Source organism: Sturnus vulgaris, chromosome 3 (genome assembly GCF_052056855.1).
Source record: "Sturnus vulgaris isolate bStuVul1 chromosome 3, bStuVul1.hap1, whole genome shotgun sequence".
NCBI lineage: Eukaryota > Metazoa > Chordata > Aves > Passeriformes > Sturnidae > Sturnus > Sturnus vulgaris.
In genome coordinates, this window is record NC_142245.1 from 68,087,899 (window position 1) to 68,101,542 (window position 13,644).

General features: G+C 36.6%; 1 protein-coding gene across 6 annotated transcripts in view; it reads left to right on the forward strand.

Annotated features, from left to right (window-relative positions):
• Nucleotides 1-13,644, forward strand: part of HS3ST5 (heparan sulfate-glucosamine 3-sulfotransferase 5) — a 190,784-nt gene that overhangs the window by 21,495 nt on the left and 155,645 nt on the right. The window contains exon 1 of one of the 6 annotated variants that reach the window (XM_088161892.1): nucleotides 1,042-1,207. The exons of the other annotated variants lie outside the window; for them this stretch is intronic. The gene's annotated coding sequence lies outside the window, so the exon portion shown is untranslated. Of the gene's footprint in view, nucleotides 1-1,041; nucleotides 1,208-13,644 lie in introns of those variants that run through there. 6 annotated transcript variants of the gene reach the window in all.

A 13,644-nucleotide genomic window follows, 5' to 3' on the forward strand; every position in this document is an offset into this window, starting at 1 on the left:
ATTTTCAACAGCTGCCTCGGTAACTAATTAGCCCTATCCAGGCTTTGATATTTGGTTCAGGCAATACATGATGAAAAGACTTATTTACATATTTTCCACCTGTTGCCTGTTTTTCTATCATCCTAGGGTTTCTGAAAGTGTGTTATAATGTCAAGGTTTCCTGGAGTAATAGTGTGTTTGAATCAGTATTTAAAGGACTCCCAATTTTATACTATTAAGACCCAAACCAGATGACTCCTAATTTTTAATTCTTTAACTCGATTGCATTTTAATCTTAATTTTTCATGAGTTTTCTTTCCTGAAAGGAATTCAGAGAAGTCCATTGCAATAGCAGAAGAAATAAAAGCACATCATCCTAATGGAAGTGATTTTTTCTTTCAATTGCTATTGAATGAGATATCCTGCCTTTGTTAAAAAAAAATTTAAAAAAGGAAAAAGGAAATAAAAGGACTAGGAAACTTAATATGTTTCTCATTCTTTCTGTGTCATTTATACTAGATTGTTAATCTGATTGTAACCTCAGATAAAGGTCATGACAGCCAAGAGCCCAGTTGCCTCCTTCCTTACTTTGCAAACTTTTGTACTTAAATTTCCTTTGCATATTTATAATCTTTCTGCAATTGTACACAAGTAACTGATATTTCTGCTAAATCTTGGCAGCAGATAAATTTGCATAGTGAGTTGGTACTTGAGTTTGTGAAGGAAAAAATAAGAAGCAGGAAAGGACAGGAAATTGCTTTTGTGATATGTTAAAGTACTCTAAAATGATCCAAAAACAAACCATCCCCACAATGTGAAGCATTCTTACAGCTACACACTGTGTCACTTGACATGTCAGCAGGCTGTAATTTACCACAGAAGTGTAACCTGTCATGCATTAACAAATAAAAATTCATAAAATATACTTTCTTTGCTTTTCTGAATTTCTTCACCCTTTATAATAATGCTGGACTTCATTGTTTCGTGTACTGAATCCGCATACAGGGCTGATGGTTATGTCACTGGGAAGGAACTAAATCCCTGCTTGTCCCTCCAGATGAATGCTGGATCTCTTCAATAGTTGGCACGTTTCTGCACAGTCCATAATGTCATATGCCACTGCCCCCATGACGGACTGCAGCCTGCAAAGTGACTGCCACCATTATGTTGCTGACATGCTCACCCCTTCTGGCGTGGGAAATGTGCGTGTGCACTAGCTGCTTTTAAGGTAGGGAAGCTGATAATTTTTTAAGCTCAGAAGCTAACAGTGAAGGATCTCCTCCTGGCCAAATACTGAGGGCAGACATAACTTCAGGGCAGCACAGGCCACCCAGAACTACAGCATGGGATAACTTACCCCCCCAACTACCCTCAGCACATCTTCAGATGGTGACAGCAGAAACTCACCTGCTGTGGGTCTGTAGCAGGCTGGAATAGCCCATTTCCATGGAGTTGTTAGCATCTTCTGGGTGGGAATGGCTGTCTTTGCTTGTCTGCCCTAGGAAATCCCAAACACCTCTTTTCTCTTTAGCTGTCAAGTCCCTCCCACCTGTAAGATGATGGTGTGATGAGAAATGTGTGGCTTTGCACTACAAACCAGACGAGAAAGGCAAGAGAGCTAATTAGGCAGACAATCCCTAGGATATTCCAAGTTTTTTTTGAGTTTGTTAGCCAGGAGTGGCTAATTTCGTATTAACTAGTTTTTAAATTTTATGATGTCTGTAGTAGAGCGTAGTTCCCCAATAAACCCATTAGTTAACCTTAAATGCCTAAATATATATTGTAACAATTTCATTTCTGTATAGATTCTCTTAGAAACAGGGAGAAGGGTTTTTTTAGACATTAAGTATCAATTTTGTAATTCACATGTAACTTTCCATAATCATGTAGATGTAAGTTCTAATTAACTGTGTAGAAATCAAATTATTCTGTTAATCCGCGACATACCATTAAATTTGATATTTTAACCATGATGAACTATAATTAGATGAAATATAATTAGATCAAAATAATGTCCTGAACATTTGGTATAAAAAGAAAAATATAAGGCTGTGTACATATGCACCATTATGATAAATTTATTACAAAAAATCAAAAATCTAGTTTGTTCTAAGTTGGTTTAGTGGTCTTGTTCAGAACATGGCAGGAGTAATTTAAAAGAGTTCTCAGTTTTATCCACATTATACATAATGAAACTGTCAAACTGAATCATTAGTATACTAATTTTGGCTCCCTTAATAATCCTTTTTGTATTGTATATTCTTACACAATCTTACAATGATGGGGAATGTATATAATTGTTGGGTGCACTAACAGCTTGTCTATATAAAAGGAGAACAATTTTAAAAATAACCACTGCTTTCAGATGTGCAGTTTGAGAAACCTTATTTAGTCATCCAAAACAAGAAGAAATTAAAATCAAGGATCATGATGTCAAACCAGTAACCTGCCTTTTTACCAAGCTGTAAAGTAAGTAAGTAAGCAGCCGTATGAGAAATGGCAAACTCATAAAATTACCAGGAAGGTTTTGTAACCAAGAGATCAAATGTTAGGAAACGTCACAACCAGAGCACATTGTTTTCAGCCCTCTCATAAGGATGCCTTATGATTCAGACTTCAATAACATGAGTGTGCAGTAGTTTTTCTGAAGGAAACTTGACTCATCTGGTGTGATGATAGAATGGGCTCTCTAGTGAGCAGTGGTTCAATTTTTTTTTTCTCTTTATTGTTTACCGAGTGAACCCACGCCTTGTTGACTTCATGCTGTAATGGTCTTATTTTGAAGATAGAAATATTGACTTTCTCATTGGCTTTTGTCAGTGTTCATTGTTGAGACTTGCAAAAGTCACTAATGTAATTATTAATTTTCATATCTCCTGAAGAGTAAACAGGTTATCATTAGTACAATTTTGCAGTTCAGAATTGAACTAAATGTTAGGACATGAATTCATTTTTGTTGTTCAGCTTGAAATTCTACTCTACAGGTATGAAGACCTCAAAGGAAAATGAAGGAACAAGGTGGAGAGGATGGCTGGTTTCTTTCATATGTATAAAAAAAAATTCCAGAAGGAACAGTCCAGCTGTGCAAATGTTCATTTCCAGAAATGTTCATTTCTAGAATATGACTCATTCAAGCAAATTTCTCACTTTTAAAGCCAGAACCAAAGAACTGATTTTCTTTTAAAAACCCCAACAAAACAAACAAACCAAACCAAACTAAACCAAAATAAAACAAAATTTAAAAATATTGAGAGCTCCACTTTATGAAATATGCGATTCTGGGATGGGGGGGAGGTTTGTGTATGTGTGTATGTTAGGAGAGTGCAATGGTACCTCTCCAATCTGTGTGGAAGCAACAAACCTAGAAAATACATGAGAGCAGATGGGATCATGGTTGGGTGATATGCTAAAGATACTAGAGTGGTGGTCTAACTTTTTAAATATAGATTGGCTCATTTATTTGTGGGGGTTTTTTGGTTGTTTTTCACTTTTTAATGCATTTCTATAAATGTCCATAAAAATACTAACAAATAACAAACGTAGAGGTCTATCTAAGATTTATATTGAAGATCTGGTGTCACTTCAAAATGCTTAGAATTCAAATGATAGGGGTTTTTTTCTCTGCATTTGAAGAGTGTATTTCATCTATAAGCTGCATGCATATAATGCATGTTTGCAATAATTATTTTTGATTCCCTTGTTTCCACATATCTCTTAGAAATAGCTACTGTATAGGATTTTCCTCCTACCAAAAGTTCTTTGTTTGAAAAGAGCCTTTTTGTTTTATTAATTACAATATCAAATTCCAATTATTACTAAATTTGTATGCAATTAAAGAATTTTCAAAAAATCTACTATCTTTGGGTACAATTGTTTCTAGTAGTTCATCTTGTGGTTTGGTTTGATTTGGTTTGGTTTGATTTGGTTCTACACCACCACTCCCAAAAGGAACTAATGAAACTAAGCCCCAGTGTGGCACTTTGTTTTGTATTCATATGAACATTCTTTTACACGATCCTCAGCTTATAGTGTCATAGGAAAAATATGCTTTGCTACTTTTTACAAGAGCAAGGATGTTAAACTCTTGGTGTCTTGGCTAGGTTCCAGTTTGACTAATTAATATTCTGCATAGTTTCTCTAAAATTCAAATTAAAAGATTGGTTTTTAATTTAGACTAGTAGCAAGAGTATCATATATATATTGCCCTGCAGAAAAGATTGCATTTCTTACTGCAATTTAGTATCACGAAGCACCATCAACTCTGAGGAAATATAATTGTGGAAATGTTAGTATGCTCCAAGAAACTAAGTTTTTCTATTCAGAGCAGTGCTTACTTGTTGCAGGATATCAGATCTTCGATTGTAAATTCTAATCCATGTTAAAAAAAAACAAATGTAAATGAGTCCTGTGTGGTATATATAGTAACATGTAACATGACAATGTTATCATAAAGATGAACCAAAATGGATTTGAAGATTCTTGTGACCTTACTGACCCTTAGGAGGACAGAAGTAATCAGAGTCCTTGGGAACAGATGTGCCCAGGGTTGTTAAGTGGTGCTCTTGACTTGAGGGAAGACGGGGTGATGCACACATTTGCCTTTCTATTGAAGTCACAGCTGGCCTGGGCAGATCAGAGCATCTGGTGCTCCCCCTGAAACGCTACTCTACAGTCCCCTTACCACAAGCTCTGTGTTCTGCTTGATTCCCACACCTGTCACTTGCATAATAGAACTGAGAATGACCCCAGTGCAATACAGAAACTAAATTATGCAATCCGTAACAGCAAATTTACAGTTTCAAGATCCAACCATATAATTGCATAAATAGAGATGGATCTAAAAATACAGTAATGCAGCTGTGTTTCATCTTGTGTTTTAGGAGACAACAAAGGATGAGTATGCCCTTAATGAACCAGCTCTCTCTCTTCCCACTCTCTTTTATCTTTCAACTATAAGTAGTCAGCAATCCCACCATAAAAGATGTTGAAGATCAATGTTGTATTTGATTATGTCCAAAGTTGTTGAGTCTTTTCCACTGGTATAAGTAGGATGAAGGAAGTAGTGGAAGGACTCAAGAATCTTTATCCAAAGAAGTCTTGTGATGTGATTTTGAGAGAAGGTGTTTCTGATATATCTCAGGGTTGTAAAATGCTAACCTGTGGGCATGCCACGTGTTTCTGAATTACATAGTAACCCACATCAAGATAACTAGGATCAAATTGAAGTCAGATACTGAGGAGTACTAGCTTCTGAATTCGAGATGGGCTTTGGCTTGGAGATTTCAGATGATCTCTTTAGGACATCTGGTTCCTCCACCTTATTATGCTCCATGCTTTAGAGAGGCAACTGTAGCTTTTGTTGTGGTACTTGAGCCAGAACGATCAATCATCCCAGATATATGTAAAAATATTCCTGGTAAATTGGGTTGCCAATTCATTGGCACCTGAATTTTCAGAGCTTTTGATTCACTCATTATGTCTGAGCCAAACTCCAAATGGCAAGGGCTAGTCTTAAATCAAAATCACATAATCCTAGGGAAACTGGGTGCCTCACCTGTTTTGGCACAACTTCATGGCTTGGTCCTTGTTGCCACTTCCACTTCAAAGAACACTGACAAGACACTGATTTGAGGAGTGAATCTCACTAGAAGAGTTTGAAGACAGCCTTGTAAAAAAAAGGATAAAAAAGGCAGGAGCCCATTATACGTCTGGGCAGCACAGCTTGCCATCAGCTAACTGCTTCTCTATTTGGAGAATGAAATAAAGCAAAAAATAAAAATACTTGAATAAAATGGCACTTTTCTGGGCTGGTAGTAGTCTTTTGAGCAGGTATAAAAACCTGATGGTGGAGGAAAAGCAAAGGTCCTGAAGCCATATTATGCTGAAACTGGCTCCTGTCTTAGCCTGCAGCAAGGCAGGATTATCAGCAGGATCAGTGAGGCAAGAAAAGATCACTGCTCCTACACATTATCTCCACAAACCCCAATGACTCTTGTCAGAAAGTTTTAATAGCGTCATGATTCCTGATGATACTGTGCCTTTTTTAATATCAGGGTTTTGAGACTCCCAGGTGCATTACCCTGTAGTTATTACCCATTGGTAATAACTGTTTGAAAGTCATCAAAGGGATGACTTCTGGAAGTCATCAAAGCAATATTCAGGCTTGGAAAAGCCAAAAAATGAAGTATATTACTAGAGCGTGTTGTCCTTTGGAAGGGTTATTTATTCAGTGCAAGTGTCACAGACCTCTATCTCTCTCTACACTCACTCTGCCAGGATAGCAAGAGAGAGAACAATATATTCTTCCAGTAGACATAATTACCTCGTGTCATCAAATCCCCATATTGTTACTGAGTCTCTTGAAAACTCCAGCCTCTTGGCATGGGCTATTGCTGGGAAGAATCTGGTGTGGTTAGGTGCTGGAGCCCTGCTGCAGAACATGGTGCACAGGGAAGCTGGCATAGCACCAGCTGTGTGTGATGGCTGCATGGGAGCCTATCTTTTGGGTCACAGAGCCGTGCAACTGACACCAAAAACAATCTACCACAGAAGGGCTCTGCCACTGGAATCAGACTGTGCCAGAGTCTCTGGTGGGTCTGGAGACAGATGCACAATTCAAGGATGCCTGTCACAAGGTATAAGGTTCAAAAGGACTGGTTCCAGTGCTCCGACACAACTCACTTCTATCGTTTTTGTTTGGGAGAGAATAATTATCTGGGTCATATGTTACCATCACGTAAAGGAAATGTGCTGTGACTGTTCAATTTTTTCTGTTGTATACACAGTATCTGACCCTATTTAGAGTTTTGACCATTTTTCCTTTCATTTTTAGTTCTTTTCTCTTGATCTAGAAGTTATGGTAGGTAAATGGTAGTGCTATGGGTCAGGCTATCTTTTCCAGGTAAGAACAGAAAAGGACAGACAGTCAATATTTTTTATGCGCCATAGCTATTAATTTATAACTGTAACACCAATTCATTTCAAATAACCTTTTTAAAGTTTGCAGAAACAGAAATTCTTGTAAATAAACAGCAAAAAAGGGTATAATTCTCTAGAAGTTTTATGGACTAAATTCACTCCTGTGACATCCCTTACCATTGCCCCAGTTTCTAAAATACATGTAGGTATGTTCATTAAGAAAAAACAGATGCACTCATTGTCAATGAGGCAAATTATCTTAAAGTAGAGAAAAAACAGATTTTCAAACCATAAGGCCCTACATAAATGTATTTTTTTATCATAGTGAAAGTATTATGGGCTAATGTCTTATGAAAATGTAGTAAAAAATCAATAAAATGTGTCTACAGTTTTGAAAGTTTCATAAAGTAATTCATATTCTTTTTTATATAATGCTAACTCTAAGAATTTTGCAAGTTACTTTAATGATAGCTGTGATCATTGTATTCCATTATGTATTCAGAAAGAGTAGTGGAATTTTATGTATTAGTCTGAATAACTGAAAGCTGGAAGAGACATTTATGCAGTCCACAAATGCATTATGAAAGTACTTAATCTGAGGCAAACACAATTGTATATGCTTTTATTATGTACTCTTTTAGATTTAGGTATAACAGAGTATCTTGCAGAGCATTTTAAGACATTAGACAAAATTGAATATATTGCCTTCGTTCATTCTAATTTTAAGTAGTGGTGGGGATTTTTAAAGAAAAAGCATTGAGGAGTTTTTTTTAATTACTGCATTTTTTTAGTAAGAAAAGTTTTGCCAGTGAATGCAGGAACTGTCATGAGGTGGTGCATCAAGTTACAGCTTCTTTTAGCAAATAGCTGTTTTCTGAATGGCAATTTATTTTTTCCCTCTGAGTTTGCTTAATGATGTTATTCATAGAGTGATAATTTGTCTCAGTGGGGGCTGCCTGCTCCAGGGGAAGTCAGCAGGGGCTGGGAGCTGCTGCCTCTCTCAGGTCACTCCACTGTGAGGCAGCAGCTTGTATGCCTATGGAAACTCATGAACATCCAACCCCCTCCCCGAAGGAATATCACCCCTCAGTTCCTATTTTGTTGCTTGGTTGTTTGTGTTTTATTTCAATACCAGGTAGCATCTTGAAACAGCACAAAAGAAATGCGAAAAAAACTTCTATACATGGATGTCTCCAGTCAAATATAGATTTTATAAGTGGAGAGAGTGTTTGCTGGGTTTTATGAATGCATTAAGTAGTTTTTTGACACTTCAATGTAAATCTGACAACAGATAATTAAATATTAAGGAAGAGGACATTTTTGTGACCAAGGTGTGTAGAGGCCCAGAAGGCTGGTTCACTACAAGGTGCCAGTCCAAAAGTCAAAAGGGATTATGCTCATTATTGAACCAAGGAAGTCTGAATTTTATCCACAAAATAAAAACAAACAAGAAAATTAATAAATACAAAGCTTTCAATATCTTTTGACATGTCTCTTCAATGTCTGTCTTGTGTACCTGGGGGCAGTGATCACATGTATATGACAACTTCTTGATACTGACACAAATATTACTTGATGTGTTACTGCCAAACATGTCTTCACATCTACAATGACGCTTCACTTCTCTGATTTTTAACCCTTGGAGCTTTATTTTAAGTGGCCATTATTAAAAAAAAAATATATGAACTATGTTTTCCCTGTTTTATCAGTCCTAGTTATAAGAAGATTAATAAGGGATAATTATTTTCCTCTGACATTATAGAATAATTTGTATGTAGCTCAGTGGTTCATCCCATAAAGTGGACATTGTAATACAATCATTGATTTTTTTCTAATGACTTTGAAGAGCCCACAAACATAATACTTTATTAGGAGGATGTCCTGGTTTTGTCTGGGATAGAGTTGATTTTCTTCTTAGTAGCTAACAGAGTGCTGAGTTTTGGATTCAGTATGAGAATAATGGTGATAAAACACTGATACTTTGCTGCTTGTTCAGTCATGCTTGTCCTAAGTCAGAGACATTTCCCGTGCTCTCTCTGTGAGGAGGTACAAGAAGCCAGAAGAGAGCATGGACAGGACAGCTGAGTTGAACAGGCCAAAGGGATATTTCACATCACAGCACATCCTGATCAGTGTATAAACTGGAGAGAATTGGCCAAGAGCCAGTGATCGCTGCTCCGATTGAGCCTTAGTCAGCCTTAGTCAGTGGGTGGTGAGAAATTACTGGTATTACTGTTATTATATTTTACTTTGTTTCAGTTATTAAACTGTTTTTACCTCAAACTACAAGTTTTACTTTTTTTTTTCCTAACTCTCCCCCATATCCCACCTTGTGTCAGGGCATGAGTGACTGTGGTACTTAGCTGATGGTTGGGGATAAAGCATGACAGAGGAGCTGTGAGAAGATGTGAAATGCAAAACTGAACAGCCTTGTTGGGAGGAGTAAAATTGCCTCTCAGTCTCTTCTGCCTTGCATGACCCTTTGGAATTTACCATCTCTGTGTATAATCCTCCTTCTTTTACTCTGTAATCTTTAACTAAGACCTCTGTTTACGTAGTGAAATTTTGAACAACAAAATACTAGTACAGAGAAGTGCACAACTGTCTTAGCAATAGGCTTTAATTAATTTATTTTTTTTAAATTGCACTTTAGCATCATCATTCCTTTGGCTTTCCTAGAGGACAGACAGCTGCTAATTTAGGTGGAAATGGCCTAGACATCCAAAGAGATAAGAGCACGGGAACTAGATCATGGACAGCTTTTTGAAAGCAAGGATTTAGGAGACATCCTGGACCTATGGGTTTGCTTGCAGTTGCTCCACTAAGATGAATGGGAGACATATAGGTTCAGTGACTTTGAAAATGAGGTTATATAATCTCTGCAGGGGTTCTTGCTTTTGTTCATGCTCTCATCCCCAGTGCCAAGCAGAAGCCATGGGTCAAAGAGATTATAGTTTCCTCCTAATGCTTTGTGTCTTCCACTCTTTCTTATCTTGAAATCTGGAGTTCACCCATTGCCTTGGACTGGATTCTTCGCACACCATGTTGATTATTCAGTTACATTTAGACAGAAACAATTACATCTTTTGGGGGAGAAGAGTGACAGGAGTGTGAATTATAGCTTGTTCTGTTCAGTGCTGAACTTGTCTATACTGTTTTACAATGTAATGCAATTTTTTTGTAGAATCCCAGAAAATTACAGTTTTTCCTTATCTTTCTGTGTAAGAAACAAAATGCCAAATTACATTATTTCTAGCATAGAATTGTTGGGAAAAGCATTTTTTCTTTTCATTTATTGGTTTAGTCAAAAGCATTTCTGCAATAATTAATAATTTTGACTCATTTTAACTTGGTGCTTAAAACCAATTGTTAATTTCTCTTTATCACAATAATTAGTCAAAAGAATGAAAATTTCACAATTAATCTTCAAGTTCATTATAGATCAAGGATATATGGATGAATGGATGCATTTGTTACTTCTGTAAAATTAAATTCTTATAAAAATTATTTCAATGTAGCTGTATAATATGAAATTTAATAGTGGTAGTCCAATAAAGAAGCTTTAATAATTAAAAAAAAAAACATAGGAAGAGTTAAAATCCAGAATTTTCTTTTTTCTGGTACTACTGTTGACTAATTTAGGGAATATGGAGTGAGTTTCTCTCCATTTTCTTCCCTACCAGAATTATTTACTGATGTTCGAGTCAATTACCTCTATGCAATGTCATTGCAGGCTTTAAAAGACAGTGGGGTTGCCTAGAATTATCTTGGGGTTTAATTTTGCCTTTGGAGTCTCTATTACCAGTGATGATGTGTAAAAAGAAAAGAGCACAGCTTGGTTTTCAGTAAAGGGTAAGTTTGTTTGGCCAGTGCTTAGGAACAATAACATGCAAAGCCTTTGTAAACTGGTCACAGACAATGTACAAATCCTTAGAAAGCAATAAAATATATTTAATACATTTTAGAATCTCACCCCACTTTAACTTGTAAGTACTGCAGAGTTTGTATTGTGAACTGACTCTAAAATATTTATTTACATGCCTTAAGCTAAAAAAGTTTATAGCTACAAAGAATAAGACCATATTAAACAAAGCAACAAGTTCTAAGTATTCCATTGTTCCTTACTGTACTCAGCAGAAAGATCTTTTCCAAGAACTGAATCCACAATGAATAATTAGTGACAGGCTTTTTTCTTACAAAAGATGAATTAATCTTCCTAGGAAAATTACAAGTCCTTAAAATAAAGCTGAAGATTTACTCTACTTAGGTTGGACCAGTATTTTATGTGCACTTAAATAAACTCCTTAATTACTGAGAGGACACTGCAGTTGGTAGTGATGATAGGGGCAGTATAATTAGACCCCCATAAATTCTCTTAAAAGGTACCTAAAAAAGTTGGTCTGCTGCCCTCAAAACGAAATGCCCAATAGTTTGGATTACCACCAGTCTTTGAAGAAATGTGTTAACTGCACAGTGTTATTAACATTTGTAAAGATATATATGCTAAAGCTAAATTGTCTGCTTGATACTGCTCTAAAGATTTAATAGTAGATGTTTCCTAAGGAAACCGTGAGCCAAGGCAGAAAAATAAGTGTCCTCTTCAAACTGTTGGTTTGTAAAGCACTTACTCTTGTGACTTCTTCATGTTTTGCCCCTAACTGACGTGAGCGCTGTGAACTGATCAACATCTCCTTTCTATTTCAGGGGCTTTGTGGTCCACTCATCAGTTTTTGTTTCCTTGTCCCTATAGATATTGATCCCATTTTGCTTTTTATTGCTTTCCATCCCAGGTCTCCATTTTTCAACATTTGATGTGCCTCCCTGTACAATCCATTCCCCTTTTTCTTTCCCAAGTTTTTTTTCCTACACTAATGTTCCCAGTGTCTCTGCTATCCTCACACTGGGATTTGTCATACCTGTTCTCATGTACCCACAGCTTTGGGTCCCCGTGGCCAGCCTGGGGACTCTTTTCTTTATTTCCATGGAAGCTGCAATTTCTAATAGTGCCTGACAGTTACCCTCTCTCCTGTGGCTCTTGTAACTTCTAGTACCTCTTTCCTTTTATTTTAAAACTTATTTTTGCCTCTGAGAGATGTATCATTTAGAGCATCAGCCAACAAAAATCTACCAGGAAGATGGTTAGGGCTAAGGTGGGAGTAGTTTTGCTGCAAGGTATTAATTTGTTATCAGTTCTATTCTTTGAGCTTCAGGTAATTGAAAAGGTGCTTCTAACTTCTTAGGTAAATAAATGGCAAAGACTTAAAAGTTTTTTATGGTTTTTATTATTTTTCTTCTGAGAAATCATTACATTTTTGCCCACTGATTCTGTAATTTGAGACAGGGAATTCAAATTCCAGAAATTTGAATTTCTGGATGCACAGATCCCGTGTGCATATCCCATATATACAAAAGTACATGAACAAAGAAATGCATTAAGTTCAACCAGATTTCTTATAAACATAATTGGTCAGTAAACAAAAGCAAATGTTCCCGGCTGCCTTCCTGCATTCATGAGTAAGGAAATGAGTAAAGAAATGGGATGTAATTTTACTTAGTTCTTATAGGTAATTATGGCTATCCACTGAGGCTTAGTTCTCACCAATGGATTTATGAAGCTTGCTCAGATTATCTTCTCACTTTCCATGACCAGGTCTCTCTTTCCATTTTTTATTGTCTTTTATCTTTTCATGGTTATATATAGTAAGATTGAAATTGATTTAGCATAACTCTCAACATCTACAGTATTTCAGTTAGATGCTCTTTAGTTGAAGAAAAGAAAAGAGGCATTTCTGGATATGATTCATTTGACCCTCTTCAGATGTCTACTTCAGGAATGGATGAAGTATACCAAAGAAGTACCTCACTATAAAGAAAACCTAGAGGGACTAGGTCAAACATGAAACTCTCATTATTGTCTTACTTAAATTCGGAATTTCAACGTAGTAATTAGAATTGAATAATGAAATCCATTTCTGTATGGAGATGATATGCAAGTAATCTCTATCATCTGACCCTTCAAATTTATCTAGTCCAACACCCCTGCCATGGACAGGGACATCTTTCACTAGATTAAATTGCTCAACTCCTCATCCAATCTGACTTGAACACTTTCAGGGATAGGACATCCACGGTTTCTCTGAACAATGTGTTTCAGTGTCTCATCACTCTCATTTTAAAAAAATTTCTTCCTCATACCCAATCTAAATCTACACGTTTTCAATTTAAAATCATTGTGTGCTGTCATGACAGGCCTTAGGTAGAAGTTTTTCTCTCTTTCTTATAAGCTATCTTTAAACATTGAAAGGCCATAATAAGGTCTCCCTGGAGCTTTCTCCTCTCCAGGCTGAACTCCAGCTCTCTCGTTTTTGTCTTCCTAGGAGAGGTGCTCCAGCCCTCTGAGCATCTTCATTGCCTCCTCTGGACTCACTCCAGCAGGTTCATGTCCTTCCTATGTTGGGGGCTCCAGAGCTGGACACAGCACTCCCGATGGGATTTCATGAGAGCAATTTAGAGGAGGAGAATCACCTCCCTCACCCTGCTGGTCACGCTCCGTATGCAGCTCAGTTAGCTTTCTTGTACCATGTTGAACATTATTCTTTGTGTTTTTCCCACAAATGAACTCTACTTTGAGTGACAGCACATTGTTGTCTAGGGTGAAAATGTAAGAAAAAGAATGAAGGATGAAGTAGTAGGAATCCTCTTAAATCCAAAATACGATTTAAAATGATACCTTGTAAATAAAATTTA